The following is a 15,423-nucleotide window of genomic DNA, read 5'->3' on the forward strand; positions in this document are numbered from 1 at the left end:
TTCCTGAGGTCTTGTAGACAATAGTCTGCCTCTTCACATAACCAACTGCAGTTCTATTTCTGACTTTAACTGCATCAAATGGATGTGAGCACACAGACATTTCATTACTTTAAGCTTTATGTGAGAACTCTTTGGAAGTCACCTTCTGTGATGCTTGAATCCTACTGTCTTGTCAACTTGATCAGATAAGGAATCAAGTAACAGACAAAATTCTTGGGTGAGTTTCTGAGGGTGTTTCCAGGAAAGACTGATGGAGGAAGGAAGATCTTCCTCTAGAGTGGGCAGCCCTTCCAGTGGTAGGTTATCTGAAATGAAGCATTTGGAGCACATAGGACCCTTTGCTTGGTTGGCCATGCTAATAGCTGGTGTGTGCATCTCCCCAGTTGCTGTCATCCTTCACAGACATTGGAACTGGGCTTTATCAGCCTTCTAATGTTTCCTGATTACCCGCAGCTCTTCAGAAGTTGTCCAGATCTTCAGTGCCAGATTGGAACTATTGAGGCATCCAGCCTTGAGAAATGAGCAGCAACTGGATTCTGTGACTCTTCTTCCAACAGATACCTATTGTTAGACTTGTGCATATCCTGTAAAGACATTCTAATAAATCCCTTTTATAATAAATATTCATTTTATTTGTTCTGTTCCTCTGGAGAACCCTGGCTAGTACACCCCTTTTGGGAATTTCTTACCATCTCCATCATCCACATGCAGCACCCTGACTTTCTAATTGATCTTTAGCATCCTAATCCCACCTCCTCTTTCCCTCATCACCTTCATCTTTACTCTCTTCTATTAATCTCCACATTTTTTCCTCACTTAAAGTACCTGGCATTTGAGCAAACCCACTGAATTAGTTCCTATTGAGCCTCAGGGTTACAGCTTTTCCCTAAGCATCTTCATGAGACAATTTTCCAAATTGTCCTTTCTACAAGGACTCTGAAGGTAGTGGTTAAGATATGTGTATGTGCATGTATATGTATATGTATATGTATATGTATATGTATATGTATATGTACATGCATATGCATATGTATGAGCCTAGATTTAAAAAATGCCATTAAATTGCACAACAAAACGTTAATGATTACAATATTTAAGAAAATGATGGCCGTTTCTACTTTCTAATATCTTTTTAAATAACATGTGCATTCTCTATTGGAAAATTTATGATCCAAAAATTCTTTATGTTATTGTGGTTCTTCATGTAATATTTAATGAACTTCAAATGTCTGTACTGCAAAAACCAAAAATAGGAATGAGTGAATACAGAATAAGACATGATTTTGGTAAAATAAAAGTAAAAAATTCAGTTATATAATAATATATTGTGATATATGATATAATAATAAATAAATTGGTAATGAAATAGTTTTTCAGAAAGAAATATAGAGAAATTAAGACATAAAATTGGTTCCATGAATCAAACAGGAAAAGCAAATTATTCATGTATGTATATGTGTGTGTGTGTATATGTGTATATATATATATATATATATATATATATATATATATATGAAATTCACATTAATATGCCTAAAATAGATTATAGGCAAATAAGACTGTAAAAGATTAAAATATCAAACTTTAAAAGAAAATTAAAATGTAACATCATTTATGTGTGAAATAAGGTTTTTTTTATCATTTTATTTATTTGAGAGTGGCAGAAGAGAGAAGGAGGCAGGTAGAGAGAGAGAGAGAATGGGCATGCAGGGCTTCCAGCCACTGCAAACGAACTCCAGATGAGTGTGCCCCCTTGTGCATCTGGCTAAACTGGGTCCTGGGGAATCGAGCCTCGAACTGGGGTCCTTAAGTTTCACAGGCAAGCGCTTAACCACTAAACCATCTCTCCAGCCCTTGAAATAAGGTTTTTAAATAAAACTTTAGGTTATGATATGTAAGTGTATTATACACATAATGAAAAAAATTTTTGTCAAAAAAGATATAATAGACAATTTAACAGTTCATCTTTGTGTAGGTTCTTGCCACAAACAAGATGCTAATACAAGCACCAATGTGATACTACATTTTTCTCTGATATGATCAAAAGTAATAAATCACTGTAAAGAGAAAAATAGAAAAAAAGTGAACACCGCTATTAATTAACCAGGTTACTGAATTAGGCTTCATTTTATTGAAAAATTTCTTATTTATTTTACTTATTTACTTATTTCAGTGAGAGAGAAAGGAGAGAAAGCAAGACAGAGAATGGGTGCACCAGAGCCTTATCAATCCATCCTAAAAAGCAAAGTACTTTTTGTTTTAGTGGTTTCACATTTGTTTGTTTATTTGTTTGTTTTTGTCTGAGCCAGGTTCTTACTATGAAGCCCACACAGACCACAAACTAATAACCAGTCCTGGTTCAGGCTCCAAAATACCAGTATCATAAATGTACATTACATTGTCTTCCTATTTGTTTTATTTTATTTTTCATTATTTACTTACACAGTGTGTATTCAGTTATATTGGTACCATAGTTACCTTCCTCCCTGTCCTCCCCCCTCTGCAGGGACCCACCTCATTGGGGAATATGAGTTGTGCATTGTGGGGTTAGCCATCAGTTATGTGTAAGAGGCAATATCTCTGTGCATAATGACCCTACATGTGGCTCTAACAATCTTTTGGCCCCCTCTTCCACAAATTTCCCCAAGCCATGTTAGGTTCATTTTAGGTTTACCTCAGTGATGAGGTCTTGGGAGCCTGTGTCTCTGGATATCTGGTTTAGTAGGAGTAGGGTGTTCTCTGTGTCTTTCCTTCACTCTTTTGCTGGTATCAGGTTCAGCAGGAAAGCTGTACTCTTGAACATATCCCTAACTACCCATGGTTTCAATGTTGAGGTATGATGGGCTGATTCTCTCAGTAGGATCTGTATCCATCTGAAAAACATAAGCAAATTTTCAAACACAAAGTTAAGTCATCACCAGATAAATGGAATAGCCATTATTATTTTAGAAAAAAATTTAATAGGTGTTGTCCCTCTTGTAGCCCACTATTGGTAGGAGCTTGATAATGGAGACTGGGCTCGAATTTTTTGGTGGGGGCTGGGGGATACGGTTCTGACATGTTTCTCAGCTTCAGCTATGGTTCTGTTTCACTGAGCAGATCAGTTAGCCAAATCAAAATCAGTTGGTTACCCACCATGGCTGTGTCCACTATTGTACTTGGGTGACAATCATGTCAGGTTGTTTGCTGCTGAGTAGGTTAGACCATGAGTTGCTTGGACAGATGTTGGTTATTTTCCCCCAGTCACTCATGTAGCACCCTCTGGCATTAGATGAGCTCACTGTTGGGGACTGACTATCTTCCAGATTCCAGCCATGTCACTCCATGTTCTGTACCAATAGCATATGGTGTATTTAGCAGTAGTTTTACCACTAACCTTTGGTGAATCATCAAGTCCTCTGATATAAATCTGTCTCCTTTTGAGAAACCTTGTAAGTCTCTGATCAACAGCTCATGGTGTATGTTAATCACATGCTGGTGCTGGGAGTAAGAGGGCAGCACCAAGGAAAAGAAAGAAAATAAGGCAAGTAATATAAAAGAGATAGAGGGAGAAGACACACACAGAGAGAGAGAGAGTGGGGGGGAGACAGAGACACAGAGAGAGATAGAGAGAGAGAGAGAAACAGGAGAAGATAAAGGTTTCTCCTCATCATACCCACTAAAGGGCCCTGTGATTCAGGTGTTCCTTCTAAGGACCTGATGAAGGTTCAACTATTTAGTCTGTCTTTTAGGATATAGAATTTTATGGTTCCATTGCCATTTGGGTCGAGTTTTGTTTCCACCACCTCCACCCTCACCCTCCCCTCTAGCTCCATCCTTCCAATTGTCCAGTACTTCAGATGCTTAGTGATGTCAGCATCTCAGGCAGATTCAGAATAGGAGCCATGGATGAGTGACAACATGTGATGATTATCTTTCTGTGATTACAATGTGTTCCAGGGTCAACAATTTTTCTTCAAATTTAATTGTGTCATTTTTCCTTATTGCCATGTAGATTTCCATCATGTAGATACACCACATCTTGGTTATACATTCTTCTAATGATGGAAATCTGGGTTGATTTCAGCTCTTAGCTATTATGAATTGAGTAGCTATAAACATGGTTGACCAAATGTCTCTGAATTGAGGCATGGAGTGTTTAGGGTAAATTCTCAGTAAGGGAATAATAAGTAAGTCTGTTGGTAACACTATAGTCAACTTTTTTAGGAGTCTCCATATTGCTTTCCATAGTGATTGTACCATTTTACATTCCCACCAACAGTGAGTGAGGGTTCCTGTTTATCCACATCCTCACCAGCATTTGTTTTCATCTGATTTTTTAATGTTTTCTATCCTTGCTGGGGTAAGGTAGAAACTTACAGTTGTTTTAATTTTGCATTTCCCTGATGATTAGGGATGATGAGCATTTTCTTAAGTATGTGTTTTCCATTTGTATTTCTTCCACTGATAACTGTCTGTACAGTTCTTTGCCCCATTTTTTTAAAAGGGTTGTTTGGCTTTTTAATGTTTAGGTGATTAAGTTTTTTGTATATTCTACAAATCAGTCCTCTGTCAGTTGTAGTGCCAGAAAAGATTTTCTCCCATTCTTTGGCCACCTATTGGCTCTTCTTTTTATTTATTTTTATTTTTTATTCATTTATTTGAGAGCAACAGACAGAGAGAGAAAGAGGCAGATAGAGATAGAGAGAGAGAATGGGTGCTCCAGGGCTTCCAGCCAGACAAACAAACTCCAAACGCTTGTGCCCCCTTGTGCATCTGGTTAAGGTGGGTCCTGAGGAATCAAGCCTCAAACTGGGGTCCTTAGGCTTCACAAGCAAGCACATAACCACTAATCCATCTCTCCAGCCCTATTGGCTCTTCTTATTTTTATGTTTATCTGAAGAAACTTTTCAGCTTCATGAGATCCTAATGGTGGAGAGATTGTTTAAGTTCCTGAGAAACTGGGGTTTTGTTCAGGAATTCTTTCCCCATTCCTATATCATGGAATGTTCCTCCTATTTTTTTCTTCCAGTAGTAACTGAGTTTCTGGTGTTATGTTGAGGCCTTTGATACATTTGGACTTGATTTTTGACCATGGTGAGATATGTGGACCGAATTTCATTTTCCTGCATATGGTTATCGCATTTGTCCAGCACCACTTGTTGAAGATGCTGTCTTTTTTCCAGCCTACATTGTTAGGGCCTTTGTCAAATATCAAGTAGCTGTAGTTAGTTACCCAAAGTCCAGGTCCTTGATTCTGTTTCATTGGTCTATAATCCTATTTTTATGCTACTAGCAGGCTATATTTTTTTTTTTTTATCACTATGCCTCTGTACTGTAGCTTTAGATCAGGTATGGTGATTCCTGCAGACATGTCTCTTTTGCTGAGGATATGCTTGGATATCTAAACCCTTCTTCCATTTCATATGAATTTTGATATCTCTATCTCTGTGATGTTTTTTGATATTATTGATATTATTTTATATTTCTATCTCTGTGAAGAACAATGTTGGGAATTTTGTTGGTATTGCATTAAATCTATTATTCCCTTTGGTAAGATTGCCATTTTCATAATGTTAATTCTGCCAATCAAGGAGCATGGGTGGGCTTTCCATTTTTTCCAAGTCCTTCTCAATTTCTTTCTTGAGTGTTTTTATATTTTCATTGTATAGGTATTTCACATCCTTAGTTAATGTTACTCCAAGGTATTGTTGTTGTTGCTGCTGTTGAACAGGGGACAATGTCGCTTATTTCTTTCTCTGTATATTTGTCTTTAGACTATAGAAAGGCTACTGATTTTGTGTATGGATTTTATATACTGCTACTTTTCTGAAGGAGTCAATCACCTTTAAGTGTTTTGAGATGGGGGTTTTTGAGTCTCTTATGTATAGAATCATGCCATCTGTGAATAGAGCTAACTTAACTTCTTATTTTTCAATTTCTATCCCTTTTATTTCTTTTCCCTATTGTATTGCTTGAGCTAGGACTTTCAGTACTATGTTGAAGAGCAGAGATGAGAGTGCACACCCTTATCTTGTTCCTCATATCAATGGGAATTCCTTCAGTCTCTTCCCATTAAGGGTTAGTTGGGCTTTAGGAGCTTTATAAATAGCCTTTATTATGTTGAGATATAATCTATCCATGGCAATTCTCTCCAATGTTTTGATTCATGAAGTGATGTATTTTGTCAAAGGCCTTTATCTGCATCTATAGAAATGATCATGTGGTTTTTGTGTTTAAGCTTCTTTATGTGGTGTATTACAAGGACATATTTCCTTACATTGAACCACCCCTGCATTCATGTGATGAAGCCTACTTGATCAAGTTGGATAATGCTTTTGATGTGTTGTTGAAGATGTTTTGTGAGGAATTTGTTCAGGATTTGGGGTCTAATATCTTCAGGGAAATATGAGTATCATTTTTTTTTTTCTTGTGTCATCTCTGCCTAGTTTTGGTATTAGGGTAATGGTAGCTTCATAGAAGGAGTTGGGGAGCTTTCCCTACTCTCCAATGGTGTGGGACAGTTTGAGAAGAAATGGTTTCAGTTCTTCCAAAAAGGTTTGATAGAATTCAGCTGAGAAGCTATCTGACCCTGGACTCTTCTTTTTGTGGAAATTTTGATTACCTTTTCAATCTTGATGGGTGTGATATGTTTGTTTAGGAGATTAATCTGCTCTGAGTTTAGCTTTGGTAGGTGGTATGTGTTCAGGAATTCATCCATTTCCTCCATATTACCGAGTTTTGTGGAGTAGAAGTTTTTTAAATAAGTCCCAATGATTCTCCCAATTTCACTTATATATGCTGTGATCTCTCCTTTTTCATTTCTAATTTTGTTAATTTGAAGCATCTCTTTTTTTTTTTTTCCCTTAATCACATTGGCCTGGGGTTTATCAACTTGTTTTTTCAAAGAACAAGCTCTTTGTTTCATCAATTTTCTTAATTGTTTTTGTGCCTTCTCTGAGTTTGGTTATTATTATCTTTCTTTTTTTAATTTAATTTATTAGTTTTCTTTTCAGCAAATACAGGCAGTTTGGTACCATTGTTTAGGCTCATCTATGATCTACCTTCTCCCATTGGACCTTCCTTGTTGATGTAAATGGGTCGTGAATTGTGGAGTTAGCCCACAGTTATTGGTATGATAAATGTCTCTGCAAATCATGACCCAACATGTGACTCTGACATTCTTTCCGCCCCCTCTTCCGCAAAATTTCTCTGAGCCATGTTGGGTTCATTTTTGGTCTGCTTCAGTGATGAGATATTGGGGGCCTCTGAGGCTCTGGCTCTCTGATTTGGTAGGAGTTGATTTTTCTCTGTTGGTCTCCTTCCCCTTTGTGCTGGTATCTGGTTCACAGGAAAACATCACCCTTGCTTGTTTCGCCAATTGTCCTTAGTTACAGTTGGGCCCCTTTTGAGGTATGTTGGGGCAGCTCTCTCCTTAGGATCTGCATCTATCTGAAAAAGAGAAACAGATTCTCCAACGGAGAGTAAGTTAGCACCTGGAAAATTGAGATAACACTTACTTTTTTGATAGAGAGTTTAATAGGTGTAGGCCCTCTTGTACCCCATAATTGATGGTAGCTTGATATTGGAGAGTGGGCTTGTGTTTGGGTATGGTTCTGACTTGTTTCCCAGCTCCAGCTATGGGTCTCGTACCACTGAGGGGATCAGTTAGCCAAATCAAGAGCAGTTGGTTCCTCACCATGGCTGTGTACCACTATTGCACTTGTGTGGGCATCGCATCAAGTTATTTGTTGCTAATTAGGTTAGACAATGAGTTGCTTGGACAGATATTGGTCATTTCCCCCAGTCACCCATGTAGCACCTTCTGGCACTAGACACGCTGACTGTCTGGGGACTGACTCTCTCCTGGCTTCCAGCCATGCCATTGTAGGCACTCTAGGTGATTATTTGATTCTTCTAATTTTGTTGAGTAAATTCTGTATGCATTTTGTCTAAATTTCTTCCCCTTCATGTATTCCCATGATCAAAATGTTGGGACCTTTAAGTGTATCCACAGTTCCCTCATGTTCTGTTCACAGAAATTTTTGAACTTATTGAAACTTTTGGACTCATGAACTGTGTCTTCTGTTTTGTCTTCCAGTTCTGAGTTTCTATCCTCCACATGACTAACTGTATTCTTCGGAGCTTCTATATAGTTTTAGGCTTGTCCAATTTGATTTATATTTTTTCCTACTTTTTATGTATAGTTTCATCCCTCTGTCGAGTTTCCTTTTCATATCATTTTCTATATTTCTTAATGCTTCTTGGAATTCATCCTTTCATTTCTTTATGTCTTCATTGAGCTTAGTCAGCTGGTTATTGAGATCTTCTTCCCCTCCACCTCCCACTCTCCTTCAGATCATTTAAGTGCCATGGAACACTTCCTGGTTCTTATCTATTAGGTCTAATCTAGGGAGAACAGCATTCATAAGATTATCAGACCTTTGTTGCTTTTCTTCAAGTTCTGCTACTTGCTTGGTCAGCATTACATAGCTTGTGTCTTCATTTTGGGGTTATGATCCCAATGTCTCTTCTATGTTTTGATTAAAGAAATCCATTGTGGGACTTGGTGATCTTATTGGACTTACTTGCATTTGATTTTTTTTTTAATGTTATTCCTTTTACACTGTGGTCTGCCCATCAAATTATAACAGTCTTATTTAATTTAGAAGTAAATTGTAGTCTACAATTGAAGTGTCTTCAGTGATTAATTCCTTTTTTTTTTTATGTTTGCTTCCACTAGGCTTCTGATAGCAATTGGGCCTGCCCACTCAGAAGGAAGGAACCCATGAGGCTCTGGTGGAGGCCTGGGTACCTGATGTAGGGGCTTGTTGTTCTGTGATTTGGGGTATGTAACTGTGTGGTCAGATGGCCTGAGGGGACAGGGAATACGGAGGAAATGGGACAAAACAGACTGGTGTTGCTGCTGGGCTGTGGAGGGGGAAAGGATGGGAATGTGTAGTTGTTTTGTGATGGAGAAGCGTGAAGGAGTGGGACAGTGTGTCCCTTGGGACCCTGTAGCAGGGGCTGGATGTGACTGTTGGGTCCTGTGACAGGGCAGGGAGGGGATATGGTACTGCTGTGGTTCAGTTTACACATGGGGGGATGTGGAGGTCCCCTGTGGTGGGATAGCCTAGAAAGGGGGAACTGTAGCCTGCTGGCCTGAGTTCAGGCATGAGGGAGGGGACAATGGCATGTGAAGATGCCTGATGTTGATGGAGGTTGGGGATAGCATTAGTCTGCTAACCTGGGTCTGAGTAAGGAGGTCGGGAGATGGCAGTAATTGGGACATCATTCATGTGTGGAGGTCCTGCTGGCCTGGGTCTGCACACAGGGGTAGGGAGCAGTGAAGTTCTCCTGTAGAGCTCTGTGTGCCTGGGAGTGATGCTAGCCTGCTGGTCTTGGTCCGCACGTAGGAGTGTGGGGAGCTATGTGATATTTATGCACAACTTTTCCAAAATAACACATCTAATAAAGATACTTGGTTGTTTCTATTGTCTTCAGAGAAAGCAGAGAAAGGATGAGCTTAACCATTAAAACTCCTAGCTCAAACACTGGTTGGGGAGGTGGGTGGGAAGACATGACAGGTTTTCTATGAGACCTGAAAGAAATGCTTATACCCCGAATCTGCAAAGCTCATTGCTTAAAACCAAACCTGTAGGCACTGGGGCTGTGTCAGCTAGCAGAATGCTTGACTAGCATGCACAAAGTCCTGAACTTGATACTCAGCACCTTATAAACCAGGTGTGGTAGTGTGTTCCTGTAACCAAAACACTTAAGAGGTTAAAACAGAGGTTCACAACTTCAAGATCATCCTCAATCATTTCATTGGAGGATAGCCTGGGATAAATAAGAACCTTTCTCAATAACAACAACAATGGGAAAGAAATCAAAATTAGAATCTGATTGTGCAAGTCGCTGACTTACAATGCAAGTCCACTTTAGCCTCACTTTTAAAGAGACAAGAGTGGATGAGAAATAAAATGCTGAAAGGTTTTTTTCTCAACCTACCTTGAGATCATGCTGTGCTCTGCCTTAAGGTATTCCACATTGTGTAAAACTATGCTTTTTAATATTATTTATTTATTTAAGAGAAAGAAAGAGGGAGGGAGGGAAGAAGGGAGGGAGGGAGAGAGGGATGGAGGGAGGGAGGGAAAGGGAAAGAGAGAAAATGGGCACACCAGGGCCTCTAGCCACTGCAAATGAACTCCCGATGCATGGGCTCCCTTGTGCATCTGTCTTACATGGGTTGTAGAGAATTGAACCTGGATCCTTTGGTTTTGTAGGCAAATGCCTTAACCACTAAGCAATCTCTCCAGCCCAAACTATGTTTTTTTAAACACTATACTTTTCCTTGAGAGGCTCCATTTTACAAACAGCTTTTGACATTATCTTGAGGGCAAATGCAGAAACAAGATGTCTCTGCACCTTAGTGGACCCTCTTAAGGGCATTATCTGTGTGGCAAAATCCACAGGCACTGATTGATAAGTAATTTATTCCTACAAGTAGGAAGGGTGCCATCCTATAAACTCATCTAAATAAACGGGGACTATTGGAACAAATGGGCATTTAAAATGTATATATTTTTTTAAAGCCTGGGATATTATCAAGCATACCAAACTGAACAAAGGTACAATTCCTTCATCTAGAACCTTTGATGTGAAGGCCAGATAACAATGCAATAATGTTGGATCCATGGAATTGTCATCTAAACAAATGTGTGCAACAAGGTACTGATCAGCAGAGAAATCCTCATTGTTCCAGGGACTTTAGATAAGTTTTCTCTGTACTCTCGACTTGACGTGTTAGAATTGCAATCCATCCATCCACCATCTGTCCATCAGAACCTGTCATTTATATATTCAATTCATTTCTCTGGGCTTGATTTTGACCTTCATTATGCAGCCTCCACATTTCCATATCTTCTGTCTATGCTGGGCTCAAGTTTGAGAGTTAGCTCCAGTTGGTGATCTGGCAGCTGCCTGATGCTACAGCAGCATCTCTAGCAGACCTACAGCTGTTCTCATTACCTTATTCCCACAGAGACTACTTTTGTGTTCTATCAGCATATTAGCCAATTGAGTGTTTTGAAACTATTTGAACTGGACTACAGCCTCTTTAATCCTTTGAAAACATCCCATAACTTACATATAATCAGATATGTAGATGATAGATAGATATATAGACAATGTGTGAACTGATAATTAACAGTACTACTCAGGACAAGAATAAAAGAACCTGTCTAGAGGACCTCATAGATCTCTCTGATCAATAGGTCAATGTGGGTTTTACCCACATGAGGTGGTGAGACCCTATTGATAAAGATACTGCATGCTCATAATGGTGAATATCAAGAGATCCTGCTGAACCTGGAAGGAAAGCAATTCCCAGATGGTTAATCTATATAGTGCTGAAAAGCACTGAGTTGCAGAGGGAAAATGACCAACAATGTTGTGAGCAAGCAGTGGACACTTTTATATGAACACTGATAAGATGTGCACACTTATGAAATAATGGCACACAGCCGAGGTGTGTAACTAATGGCTTTGTGGTTGGCTATGAGATATGCTCAGTGGAAATGAAACCAGAAGTGAAACTAGGAATCAAGTCAGAATCCTATGGAAATATTGATTGCAATGAGAAGCTACGACTAGTCTGGTCCAAAAGAGAGGCTACACCCATTGAAATATCTCTATTTTTAACAATGGGTTGTCCTATTTAACCTATTCTGATCTTACTCCCATTGGAGAATCTGTTCTTCTTTTTCAGAAAGTAGCAACAACTAAAGACAATCAAAATCTATTAACAAGGCAAGGAGCGATAGCTGACTCAATGTTAAAGATGAACCATCTCCAGCACAGCAGCTAGAGCCCAGGTGAAAACACAAAGGAATTGGCAAAACGAGTACGAAGGTTGATTTCACATGGATACTGACAACCTGTGCCAGGGTGATGTAGACAGACTCTGAGAATAGTCAAAGTGTACCAAAGTAGAAATGTAGAAGCTGCTGAGAGTTCAACACTAAAGCAGACTTAAAGTACACCCACCAAGGCTCAAGGAATTTTGTGGAAGAGGGGGAAGAAAGAATGTAAGAGCCACAGGGTGGGAGGGAATATCCCAAGGTGTTGCCCCCCACACAATTACTGACTGCTGCTCTCACAACCCATATCCCACAATTCCTTGGTAAATACTAGCAATCCCACTAAGGAGCGACCTCAGTGTAGTGGGGGCAGGGAGGAGAGAAATGATGGTACCAACACATGATGTATCCATACTAAGTTTCAACTTATTAAAAAGAAAAATAAATAATCTGCATTTGTCTCAGAAAACTATTAGGGAAATTGGAATTACTTCACAAATTGCTTGCAATGACTTGGATATACTTTGCAAATTTATTGTTATTCAATAAATATGTTGTAGAATAGGACAGACACATTCATATGGTTCTGGAGCTTATGACAACCATTGATGGTAAAGATCTTTCATAGGGAGTTTGTTAGAATTTCTAGATTTTTAATGGCTGCAACTCTCCAGTTATAGCTCTCACTGGGCATATGTATCACTGAATCTCTGGATTCTACATACACTATTTCCTGTCCTTACTGTAAAATTTTTTCATAGCTATCAACATAAATTATTCTGTAGTATAGTGATAGCTTTCTTTATTCATTATGTCAAAAGATTTTTCTAAGTATCTTGGTCTTCCATACTATCTTATCCAAAATTCAATGTTTCACTCCTCCATTTTTATTCTGATCATAAACAGTGCTTCTTAGTTGGATCTTGCCAGTAGCTGCAAATGCATGTCATTTACTACTGAAGAGTACATTGAATTTTCCTACTGAGACTGTGTTGAAGTCTGATCCTTGTTATTTGTCTGGAAGCTATGATATTGAAGAGAATAAGTGGTACTCAGCATGGCACCTAACTCAGGTGAGTTCTCAGGTGAGGTTCACACAAATGAGAGTATGCTACAGAGGAGCTGCTCCTGACATCATTGATGGCTCAGAGGTTCTGGCTATTCAGGATCCTGATGTCTATACAAGTGTTATTGCTTCATGTTATATGCATCACTATAGCTTGATAGTGTCCCAACTTTTATATGGGGTTCAAAAAAAAATGCTTTGCACTAATACAACTTGGACTTGACTCACTTTTCATAACTTTTTCTTTGTGGATGCATAAAATAAGAGTCTTTCACGCCTGGGTATTGTGTCCCAAGACTGTCATCCGAGCACAAGGAGGCTGAGGCAGAAAGACTATGGGTTTGAGGCCAGCCTGGGTTACATAAGTCAATTCAAGTATAACTTGAATTGCATAGGAAGAAACTTTCAAAAACTCAAGGGTTACACAGAATGGGAGGAAATTTTTGCTGGCTATACAACTGACAGAGGCCTGATTTCTACATTCTACAAAGAATTAAAAAAACCTAAACAATAAAAAGTCAAACAGGACTTCCTTGTAAGACGGAGGCTTAGGAGCCATGCCAAACCACCCTACAGAGGGATTTAAGCAAAACACCAGCAAAATAGACTCTTCTTCTGAAAAGTGAAGGAGTATAGTTTATTCTTATACACCATGGAGAAGCTGGAGAGACCAAGACCTACCAGAAAGGAGGAAAATGGCCAGAGTCCCACTGATGTGATTGTGGCCCATAATCCATGCAGCCCACCTTGCACAATCCACCAGGTGCACAAGGCTGTGGCAGCAGGAGCAAAGACCAAGCAACAGAATCGTGAACCTCCAGAATTCAGCCCCCAGTGGCAGCACAGCCAGCAGAGCTGATCAGAGGTACAGCTGCACAGCACAACATGGTTGGATCAAGGTGGACACTCAGCATTGGTGAGATTGGAAGCCACCAAAAAGGTAATGAGGCTGACTGACCAAAAAAAAAAAAAAAACAGGTACACAGTTCTGCAAGAGCTAAACTCTGTTTCCTTGTCAGGACAGGCTATGGGGTACATATTCTTGGTTGGCTATACCATTTACAAATAACTTGTATTTGGGATTGAATTTTATTGCCTTTGGTGCTTTCATATATGTAGAGCCTTTGTTTTTTGCTTCTGACATTATTGGGGGCAGGGTCTGATCCAGATCCAGGTTGACCTGTAACCCAATTCAGAAAAAAATCTCTATCTCCCAGCTGACAAGATTAAAGGTGTAGAACAACACACACCCCTAGAGATTTTGGCTTTATATGACTGTTTGTTTAAATCCCGCAAATTTCATACTTTGTGGTGGTTTTTATTGATTGTATATATTACTCGGTTGAAGTTTAGAATTTGCCAGTAAATGATTCCACCCAGTCCACTAGAATACTTGCTTAGCAAGCAAACTCAATGCCTAGGAATACTTCTGTAGTATGATTGGGGGGCAAGAGCTACACCTGGCACCTTGAACTCATACCTGAGTGTATATAGAGGAGGATTTACATGTCTAGGAACACTGCAGATAAGTAGAAAGCCCAAGCATTAAATCAGTTCAGGTTGAAAAAGTTTCTACAATATAATATAAGAAATTCAAAGAATCAAGACAATACAGTCCCAACAAAAACTATTAATCCATCAGGAATGATCACCAATGAGATTGTTTTATATGAAAAGCCTTACAAAGATTTCAAGAAAATGTTGGTATCTATACTCTAAGAAATCAGAGAAGAAATGAAGGGAATCAAAGAAGAAAACAAAGGAATTAAAGAAGAAAATAAACTTCTGAAAGAAAACACAGGAAACCAGCTTAATGAAATAAAGAGTTCATTATAAGACATGAGTAAGGAAATAGAAACACTGAAGAAAAACCAGGCTGATATCCTGGCTCTGAAGAATACACTCAATGTAATAAAAGAAAAAAAAAAAAAAAACTCTATGGAAAGTCTCACCAGTAGAATGGATGAAGGAAAGAACAGAATATCTAAACTAGAAGACCAAGTGGCAGATTTAATACAGTCCAACAAAGAGAAAGACAAGCTAAAATCAAGGTATGAGTGGCAATTTCAACACATCTGGGACACTATAAAAAGATCAAACATAAGAATTTAGGGTATAACTGAAGGAGAATTTCAATCCACAGGCTTAGTAGGTGTTTTCAACAAAATCATAGAAGAAAATTTTCCCCAGATTGGGAAAGAAATGCTAATGCAGATACAAAAAGCTTTTAGAACACCAAACAGACAAAATCTGGAAAGAACCTTTACTCACAATGTTGTAATTAAACTACTAAACACGCAAACCAAAGAAAATATATTGAAAGCAGTTGGAGAGGAGAAGCAAGTCAACTACAAAGGCAAGCCAATCAGAATAACTGCAGATTATTCAACACAAACTTTAAAAGCCAGAAGGACTTGGAATGTTGTATTCCAAGTTCTGAAAGATAACAACTGTCAACGACAATTAGTTGGAATTGACAGAGAAATAAAGACATTGCACAACAAAAACAGGCTAAAG

The sequence above is a fragment of the Jaculus jaculus genome, chromosome 7, assembly GCF_020740685.1.
Source record: "Jaculus jaculus isolate mJacJac1 chromosome 7, mJacJac1.mat.Y.cur, whole genome shotgun sequence".
NCBI classification, from domain to species: Eukaryota; Metazoa; Chordata; class Mammalia; order Rodentia; family Dipodidae; genus Jaculus; species Jaculus jaculus.